The sequence below is a fragment of the Arachis ipaensis genome, chromosome B08, assembly GCF_000816755.2.
Source record: "Arachis ipaensis cultivar K30076 chromosome B08, Araip1.1, whole genome shotgun sequence".
NCBI classification, from domain to species: Eukaryota; Viridiplantae; Streptophyta; class Magnoliopsida; order Fabales; family Fabaceae; genus Arachis; species Arachis ipaensis.
The window spans coordinates 39258414-39268630 of record NC_029792.2 but is presented as its reverse complement, the minus strand read 5'-3'; positions in this window follow the sequence as shown (position 1 = coordinate 39268630).

Here is a 10217-nt window from a genome sequence, read left to right as displayed (position 1 = left end):
AGCAGGTGGATTAGCAACAACTAGCTTGCTCTTGATAATGTTGGGTTGGAAGCCCCAGTCCAAATAAATTTAGACATGGCTTTACAGCCGGTCAGGCTTCAACATGCTTCAAGAAACACTAGAATTCATTCTTAAAAAATTTTAGAATAATTTTCGAAAATAGATGAGAAATTTTTGAAAGATTTTTGAAAAAAATTTTTTTTGAAAACTTTTTTGAAAATAAGAAGAAAATTACCCAATCTAAGCAACAAGATGAACCGTCAGTTGTCCAAACTCGAACAATCCCCGGCAACGGCGCCAAAAACTTGGTGCACGAAATTGTGATCTCAGGCAACGGCGCCAAAAACTCTATACGCACGTCTTAATAAATCATTTTTCATTCACAACTTCGATACAACTAACGAGCAAGTGCACTGGGTCGTCCAAGTAATAAACCTTACGTGAGTAAGGGTCGATCCCACGGATATTGTTGGTATGAAGCAAGCTATGGTCATCTTGTAGATCTCAGTCAGGCGGATATCAAATAGTTATGGAGTTTTCGAAAATAATAATAAATAAACAGAGAATAAAGATAGAAATACTTATGTATATCATTGGTGAGAATTTCAGATAAACGTATAGAGATGCTTTCGTCCCTCTGAACTTCTGCTTTCCTGCTGTCTTCATCCAATCAGTCCTACTCCTTTCTATAGCTGGCTTTATGTAAGGACATCACCGTTGTCAATGGCTACTTTTCATCCTCTCTTGTGAAAATGGTCCGATGCGCTGTCACTGCATGGCTAATCATCTGGAGGCATCACCAGTGTCAATGGCTGCATCCTATCCTCTTGTGAAAAAGGTCCAAATGCTCTGTCACAGCACGGCTAATCATCTGAGGTTCTCGATCATACTGGAATAGGATTCACCCTCCTTTTGCGTCTGTCACTACGCCCAGCACTCGCGAGTTTGAAGTTCGTCACAGTCATTCAATCCCAGAATCCTACTCGGAATACCACAGACAAGGTTTAGACTTTCCAGATTCTCATGAATGCCGCCATCAATCTAGCTTACACCACGAAGATTCTGATTAAGAGATCCAAGAGATAATCATCCAATCTAAGGTGGAACAGAAGTGGTTGTCAGGCACTCGTTCGTGGGGGAATGATGATGATTGTCACGTTCATCACATTCATTGTTGAAGTGCGAATGAATATCTTAGAAGTGGAATTAGTTGAATTGAATAGAAAAACAGTAGTACTTTGTATTAATTTATGAGGAACAACAGAGCTCCACACCTTAATCTATGGAGTGCAGAAACTCTACCGTTTGAAAATATATAAGTGAAAGGTTCAGGCATGGCCGAATGGCCAGCCCCCCAAACGTGATCAATATGATCCAAAGATGAACTAAAAATCATAAGATGATCCGAAGATATAAATACAATAGTAAAAAGTCCTATTTATACTAAACTAGTTACTAGGGTTTACAGAAGTAAGTAATTGATGCATAAATCCACTTCCGGGGCCCACTTAGTGTGTGCTTGGACTGAGCTTGAAGTTTATACGTGGAGAGGTCATTCTTGGAGTTGAACGCCAGTTTGTAACGTGTTTCTGGCGTTCAACTCTGGCTTGTGACGTGTTTCTGGCGTTTAACTCCAGACTGCAGCGTAGAACTAGCGTTCAACGCCCTTTTGCGTCGTCTAAACTCAGCCAAAGTATAAACTATTATATATTGCTGGAAAGCCCTGGATGTCTACTTTCCAACGCAATTGGAAGCGCGCCATTGTGAGTTTTGTAGCTCCAGAAAATCCACATTGAGTGCAGGGAGGTCAGAATCCAACAGCATCAGCAGTCCTTCTTCTACCTCTGAATCTGATTTTTGCTCAAGTCCATCAATTTTAGCCAGAAAATACCTGAAATCACAGAAAAATACACAAACTCATAGTAAAGTCCAGAAATGTGAATTTAACATAAAAACTAATGAAAACATCCCTAAAAGTAACTAGATCCTACTAAAAACATACTAAAAATAATACCAAAAAGCGTATAAATTATCCGCTCATCAGCCATCAAATCTCGGGCAAAGTATGGAGTATTATATATTGATGGAAAGCCCAGAATGTCTAATTTCCAACACAATTGGGCTTCTATAGCTCCAGAATCTGCAGTCCTTTTTCAGCCTCTGAATCAGATTTTTGCTCAGGTCCCTCAATTTCAGCCAGAAAATACCTGAAATCACAGAAAAACACACAAAATCATAGTAAAGTCTAGAAATGTGATTTTTATTTAAAAACTAATAAAAATATAATAAAAACTAACTAAATCTTACTAAAAACTACCTAAAAACAATGCTAAAAAGCGTATAAATTATCCGCTCATCACAACACCAAACTTAAATTGTTGCTTGTCCCCAAGCAAATAAAAACAAAATAGGATAAAAAGAAGAGAATTTTCAATAAATTCCGAAAACATCTATGAAGGTCAGTCTTAATTAGATGAGCGGGGCTTTTAGCTTTTTGCTTCTGAATAGTTTTGGCATCTCATTTTATCCTTTGAAGTTCATAATGATTGGCATCTATATGAACTCAGAATTCTGATAGTGTTATTGATTCTCCTAGTTCAGTATGTTGATTCTTGAACACAGTTACTTTATGAGTCTTGGCCATGACCCTAAGCATTTTGTTTTACAGTATTTCCATCGGATACATAAATGCCACAGACACATAACTGGGTGAACCTTCTTAGATTGTGACTCAGCTTTGCTAGAGTCCCCAATTAGAGGTGTCCAGAGCTCTTAAGCACACTCTTTTTGCTTTGGACCAAGACTTTAACCGCTCAATCTCAAGCTTTTCACTTGACATCTTCATGCCACAAGCACATGGTTAGGGACAGCTTGGTTTAGCCGCTTAGGCCAAGATTTTATTCCTTTAGGCCCTCCTATCCATTAATGCTCAAAGCCTTGGATCCTTTTTCTACCCTTGCCTTTTGGTTTAAAGGGTTACTGGCTTTTTCTGCTTGCTTCTTTTTCTTTTTCTTTTCTTTTTCTTTTATTTATTTTTTTTCTTCAAGCTTTTCTATTCACTACTTTTTCTTGCTTCAAGAATCAATTTTATGATTTTTCAGCTTATCAATAACATTTCTCCTTTTTCATCATTCTTTCAAGAGCCAACAATTTTAACATTCATAAACAACAAATTCAAAAATATGCACTGTTCAAGCATTCATTCAGAAAAACAAAAAGTATTGCCACCACATCAAAATAATTAAACTATTTTAAAATTCGAAATTCATGTACTTCTTTTTCTTTTTCAGAAAACATTTTTCATTTAAGAAAGGTGATGGATTCATAGGACATTCATAGCTTTAAGGCATAGACACTAGACACTAATGATCATGTAAGAAAGACACAAACATAAATAAAACATAAGGCATAGGAAACGAAAAAATAGAAAATAAGGAACAAGGAAATTAAAGAACGGGCCCCCCTTAGTGATGGCGGCTAGTTCTTCCTCTTGAAGATCTTATGGAGTGCTTTAGCTCCTCAATGTCTCTTCCTTGCCTTTGTTGCTCTTCCCTCATGGCTATTTGATCCTCTCTAATTTCATGGAGAATAATGGAGTGCTCTTGGTGCTCCATTTTTAGTTGCTCCATATTGGAACTCAAATCTCCTAAGGAGGTGTTGATTTGCCCCCAATATTTTTGTGGAGGAAAATGCATCCCTGAGGCATCTCAGGGATTTCTTGATGAGGGACTTCCTCATGCTCTTGTTGAGGTCCATAAGTGGCTCTCTTATTTGCTCCATCCTCTTTTTAGTGATGGGCTTGTCCTCTTTAATGAGGATGTCTTCTTCTATGACAACTCTAGCTAAATTGCATAGGTGACAGATGAGATGAGGGAAGGCTAACCTTGCCAAAGTGGAGGTATTGTCAGCCACTTTGTAGAGTTCTAGGGATATGATCTCATGAACTTCTACTTCCTCTCCAATCATGATGCTATGGATCATGATAGCCCGATCTATTGTAACTTTAGACTGGTTGCTAGTAGGAATTATAGAGCGTTGGATAAACTCCAACCATCCCCTAGCCATGGATTTGAAGTCAAGCCTTCTTAATTAAACTAGCTTGCCTTTGGAGTCTCTTTTCTACTGAGCTCCTTCCACACATATGTCCATGAGGACTTGGTCCAACCTTTGATCAAAGTTGACCCTTCTAGTGTAGGGGCGTGCATCTCCTTGCATCATTGGCAAGTTGAATGCCAGCCTTACATTTTTCGGACTGAAATCTAAGTATTTCTCCCAAACCATTGTAAGCCAATTCTTTGGGTTCGGGTTGACACTTTGATCATGGTTTTTGGTGACCCATGCATTAGCATAGAACTCTTGAACCATTAAGATTCTGACTTGTTGAATGGGGTTGGTGAGAACTTCCCAACCTCTTTTTCAAATCTCATGTCGGATCTCCGGATACTCATTCCTTTTGAGCATGAGAGGGACCTCAGGGATCACCTTCTTCTTGGCCACAACTTCATAGAAGTGGTCTTGATGGACCTTTGAGATGAATCTCTCTATCTCCTATGACTCAGAGGAGGAAGCTTTTGCCTTCCCTTTCCTCTTTCTAGAGGTTTCTCTGGCCTTAGGTGCCATAAATGGTTATGGAAAAACAAAAAGTAATGCTTTTACCACACCAAACATAGAAGGTTTGCTCGTCCTCGAGCAAAAGAAGAAAGAAGGAAGTAGAGAAAGAAGAAAATGGAAGAGATGGAGAGGTGTGAGTGGTTCGGCCAAGGGGGAAAAGTGTTTATGATGTGTGAAAATGAAGGGGGGATGAGGTGTTTATATAGGAGTGGAGAGAGGGGTAGGGTTCGTGTATTAGGGGTTGGGTTTGGGAGGGAAAGGTTTTTGAATTTGAATTGTGAGGAGGTGATTGGTGAAGAGAATTGGAGGTGATTGGAGAGGGGTATTTGAGGAAGGGTGTTATGGGAAGGTGTGAAGAAGAGAGAGAGAGAGAGAGTTGAGGTAGGTGGGGATCCTGTGGGGTCCACAGATCCTGAGGTGTCAAGGATTTCTCATCCCTGCACCATTTTGGCGTGTAAACGCCCCTTGGAATGCCAATCCTGGCGTTAAACGCCAGGTTACTGCCCATTTCTGGCGTTTAACGCCAGCTTTTTTTCCCTTTCTGGCGTTGAACGCCAACTTTTCTTCCCTTTCTGGCATTTAAACGCCAGTCTGGTGCCCTTTTCTGGAGTTAAACGCCTAGAATGGTGCCAGACTGGGCGTTTAACACCCATTTTGCTACCTTACTTGCATTTAAATGCCAGTAAGCTCCTCCTCTAGGGTGTGCTGTTTTTAATGCTGTTTTTTATTTTGCTTTGATTTTTGCAATTGTTTTTGTGACTCCACATCATCATCAACCTAAAGAAAACATAAAATAACAATAGAAATTTAATATAGATAAGTAAAAATTGGGTTGCCTCCCAACAAGCGCTTCTTTAATGTCAATAGCTTAACAGTGGGCTCTCATGGAGCCTCACAGATACTCAGAGCATGATGATGGCCTCCCAACACCAAACTTAAAGTTTGAATGTGAGGGCTCTGTTTGACTCTGCATTAAGAGAAGCTTGTCATGCTTCTTCTCCATGTGTACAGAAGGAGATTCTTTAGCTTTAAACACAAGGTAGTCCTCATTCACTTGAAGGACCAACTCTCCTCTGTCAACATCAATCACAGCTTTTGCTGTGGTTAGGAAGGGTCTGCCAAGGATGATGGATTCATCCTTATTCTTCCTAGTGTCCAGGATTATGAAGTCAGCAGGGATGTAAAGGCCTTCAACCTTTACCAAGACATCCTCTACAAGTCCATAAGCCTGTTTCCTTGAATTGTCTGCCATCTCTAGTGAGATTCTTGCAGCTTGCACCTCAAGGATCCCTAGTTTTTCCATTACAGAGAGGGGCATGAGGTTTATACTTGACCCTAGGTCACACAGAGCCTTCTCAAAAGTCATGGTGCCTATGGTACAGGTATTAAGAATTTTTCGGGATCCGATTTCTTCTGAGGTAATGTCTGCCTAATCAAGTCATTCAGTTCATTGATGAGCAAGGGGGGTTCATCCTCCCAAGTCTCATTACCAAATAACTTGGCATTCAGCTTCATGATTGCTCCCGGGTACTTAGCAACTTACTCTTAAGTAATATCTTCATCCTCTTCAGCGGATGAATACTCATCAGAGCTCATGAATGGTAGAAGTAGGTTCAATGGAATCTCTATGGTCTCTGTATGAGCCTCAGATTCCCTTGGTTCCTTAAAGGGGAACTTCTTTTCGTTCAGAGGACATCCCATGAGGTTTTACTCACTGGGAATCATGTTCTTCTTACTCTCTCCATGTTTGGCCATGTTAGTCATGGTTATGGCCTTGCACTCTCTCTTGGAATTTTCTTCTATATTTTTTGGGTGGGTTCTAGGAGGAGTTTCAGTAATTCTCTTACTCAGCTGACCCACTTGTGCCTCCAAATTTTTAATGGAGGATCTTGTTTCAGTCATGAAACTGAGAGTGGTCTTAGATAGATCAGAGACTACAGTTGCTAAGTCAGAGTGGCTCTGCTTAGAATTCTCTGTCTGTTGCTGAGAAGATGATGGAAAAGGTTTGCTATTGCCAAACTTGTTTCTTCCACCATTGTTATTATTGAAGCCTTGATTAGGCTTCTGTTGATCCTTCCATGAGAGATTAGGATGATTCTTCCATGAAGGATTGTAGGTGTTTCCATAGGATTCTCCCATGTAATTCACCTCTTCCATTCCAGGATTCTCAGGATCATAAGCTTCTTCTTCAGAGGAGGCTTCCTTAGTACTGCCTGATGCAGCTTGCATTCCAAACAGACTCTGAGAAATCATATTGACTTGCTGAGTCAATATTTTATTCTGAGCCAATATTGCATTCAGAGTATCAATCTCAAGAACTCCTTTCTTCTGAGTTGTCCCATTATTCACAGGATTTCTGTCAGAAGTGTACATGAATTGGTTATTTGCAACCATTTCAATGAGTTCCTGGGCTTCTTCAGGCGTCTTCTTCAGATGAAGAGATCCTCCAGCAGAGTTGTCCAATGACATCTTGGGCAGTTCAGACAGACCATCATAGAATATGCATATGATGCTCCATTCTGAAAGCATGCCAGAAGGACACCTTCTGATCAACTGCTTGTATCTTTCCCAAGCTTCATAGAGGGATTCACCTTCCTTCTGTCTGAAGGTCTGGACTTCCACTCTAAGCTTACTCAATTTTTGAGGTGGAAAGAACTTTGCCAAGAAGGCATTGACCAGCTTTTCCTAAGAGTTCAGGCTTTCTTTAGGTTGTGAGTCCAACCATGTCCTAGCTCTGTCTCTTACAGCAAAGGGAAAAAGCATAAGTCTGTAGACCTCAGGATTAACCCCATTGGTCTTAACAGTGTCACAGATTTGCAAGAATTCAGCTATAAACTGATGAGGATCTTCCAATGGAAGTCCATGAAACTTGCAATTCTGCTGCATTAGAGAAACTAATTAAGGCTTAAGCTCAAAGTTGTTTGCTCCAATTGCAGGAATTGAGATGCTCCTTCCACAGAAGTCAGAAGAGGGTGCAATAAAGTCACCAAGCATCTTCCTTGCATTGTTGGCATTGTTGTTATTTTCGGCTGCCATGTCTTCTTCTTTTTTAAAAATTTCTGTTAGGTCCTCTCCAGAGAGTTGTGCTTTAGCTTCTCTTAGCTTCCTCTTCAAGGTCCTTTCAGGTTCAGGATCAGCTTCAACAAGAATGCCTTTGTCCTTGTTCCTGCTCATAAGAAATAGAAGAGAACAAAAGAGTACAGAATTCTCTATGTCACAGTATAGAGATTCCTTGAGTTGTCAGAGGAAAATAGGAATAGAGGGATGAGGTAGGTAGATAAGAATTCGAACATATGAAGAAGAAGAGAGAGTCCGAATTGCTAATTAAGGAGGAGTGTTAGTCCTTAAATAGAAGAAGATGAGAGAGGGAATTTTCGATATTTTTTTTAAAAGAAACAAAATAAAATTAAAATTTAAAAATAATTAGTTAATTAAAAAGAATTTTGAAAAATGGTTAATGGTTTTTCGAAAATTAAAAGTGAGAAAGTGGTTAGGTGATTTTGAAGAAGATTTGAAATCAGTAATAAAAAAGATATGATTGAAAATTATTTTTAAAAAAATGTGGTTGAGAAGATATGATTGAAAAGATATGATTGAAAAACAATTTAAAAAGACTTATTTTTTTTGAAATTAATGACTTGGCTAACAAGAAATTTAAAAGATATGATTCTAAAATTCAAATATTGAACCTTTCTTAACAAGGAAGTAACAAACTTGAAATTTTTGAATCAAATCTTTAATTGGTAGCCAGGATTTTCGAAAATAGTGAGAGAAAAATGGAAGAAGATTTGATTTTGAAAAAGATATGATTTGAAAAAGATTTGAATTAAAAACTAACTTACCTCCCTTGTGTTGTCCTGGCATTAAACGCCCAGAATGGTATCTGTTCATACCCTGGGTCGAGCTATCCGACCTGGGATGATTAACGACAAAGCGACCGACCTCTTCAGGTCAAGCGGACCGACTTCTTCTTAAAGAACTCGGCCAAATCGACAGAAAAGCCCATAAAGGGCCCAAGTAGAGGAACACGACCCAAATCCAAAAGCCGTCCAAACCTATAGAGATAAGGGCGGTTCCCTTGAAGATAAGCTGACCTCAACTCAAAGATAAAGATAAGATAAGATAACTAACTTATCTTATCTAGAAAGGTCACTCTACAACTACTATAAATACACTGGAGCACCCAGGTATAACTCATACTCTGATTCTACATAAAACGTGCTTTATACCCATGTTAACTTAAGCATCGGAGTCTCTTGCAGGTACCCCCACCCTCCGGTGACGAAGGATCAGCAGTGCAGTCAATCCAACAAGTCAGACGCACCCGCTCCGGCCGTCATCCACCAACCGGACACGTCGGCTCCGACCAGTGCAGAAGATCTCGTCCGAGATTGACCTCCAGTTTCAGGTAACCCTCGGAACATTGGCGCCGTTGCCGGGGACCTGGAAGTCATCCCAACACCATGGTGGACGACCATGACAACGATCACGATTCAGATCTAGAAAACAGAATGCCGCACAAAAACGCGGACACCCCACTAAAAGACACCCCGGAATCCAACGGAGACAAAAATCCAGCAAACCCGGGAGCAATAGAAGCACTTCAAGATCGCTTGAAGCAACTTGAAAAAGAAACCCAACAACAACGAGAAATCGGGAAGGATCTACAAAGAGAGATACGGCGACGTCGAGAATTGGAAGAAAAATTATAGCAATTAGAAGCCGATCTCAAATTAAAGGCCCCTCGGATCACTCCTGAGGAAAGCTCCCGTAAAGAACAAGATCCATTCACCAGGGAGATCATGAAAACCAAAATCCCAAAGGACTTAAAACTCCCGGATATGATTTTATATGACAGTACCACAGATCCCAACCACCATCTCAGCAATTTCAGAAGCAGAATGTACCTTACCGACGCCTCAGACGCCGTTCGCTGCAAAGCTTTCCCAACAACTCTCACGAAGACAGCAATCCGATGGTTTGACAACTTACCTCCAAAGTCCATCTCAAACTTCGACGACCTAGCCAAAAAGTTCCTGGCCAGATTCTCCATCCAGAAAGATAAAGCCAAGCACGCCCCCAGTCTACTGGGGATCAAGCAAGGGGATCGGGAGAGCCTCCGCAACTACATGGAAAGATTCAACAAAACATGCATGGACATACAAAGCTTACCAACAGAGGCTGCCATCATGGGACTCATCAATGGCCTACGAGAGAGACCATTTAGCCAATCTATATCAAAGAAGTACCCCACCTCATTAGACGAAGTACAGGAGCGAGCAGAAAAATACATCAACATGGAAGAAAACACTCGGTTGGGAGAAACCTCAAAATCTGGAACCCCTACCGAGATAAAGACAAGGAATCCAAAAAGAAAGAAGATCGACAGGGGGAGAAAATCAAAAAGTACCATAATTACACTCCTCTCAGGGCATCCCTGGTCGACGTGTACAAAGAAGTCTGCCATACAGAGAAAATCCCCCCGGCGCGACCACTCAAAGGCAAAAGGGGAGGGGAAAACCGGAAGGAATATTGTGAATACCATCGAGTTCGAGGGCACTCCACCAACGAGTGCTTCGACTTAAAGAATATCATAGAAAAATTGG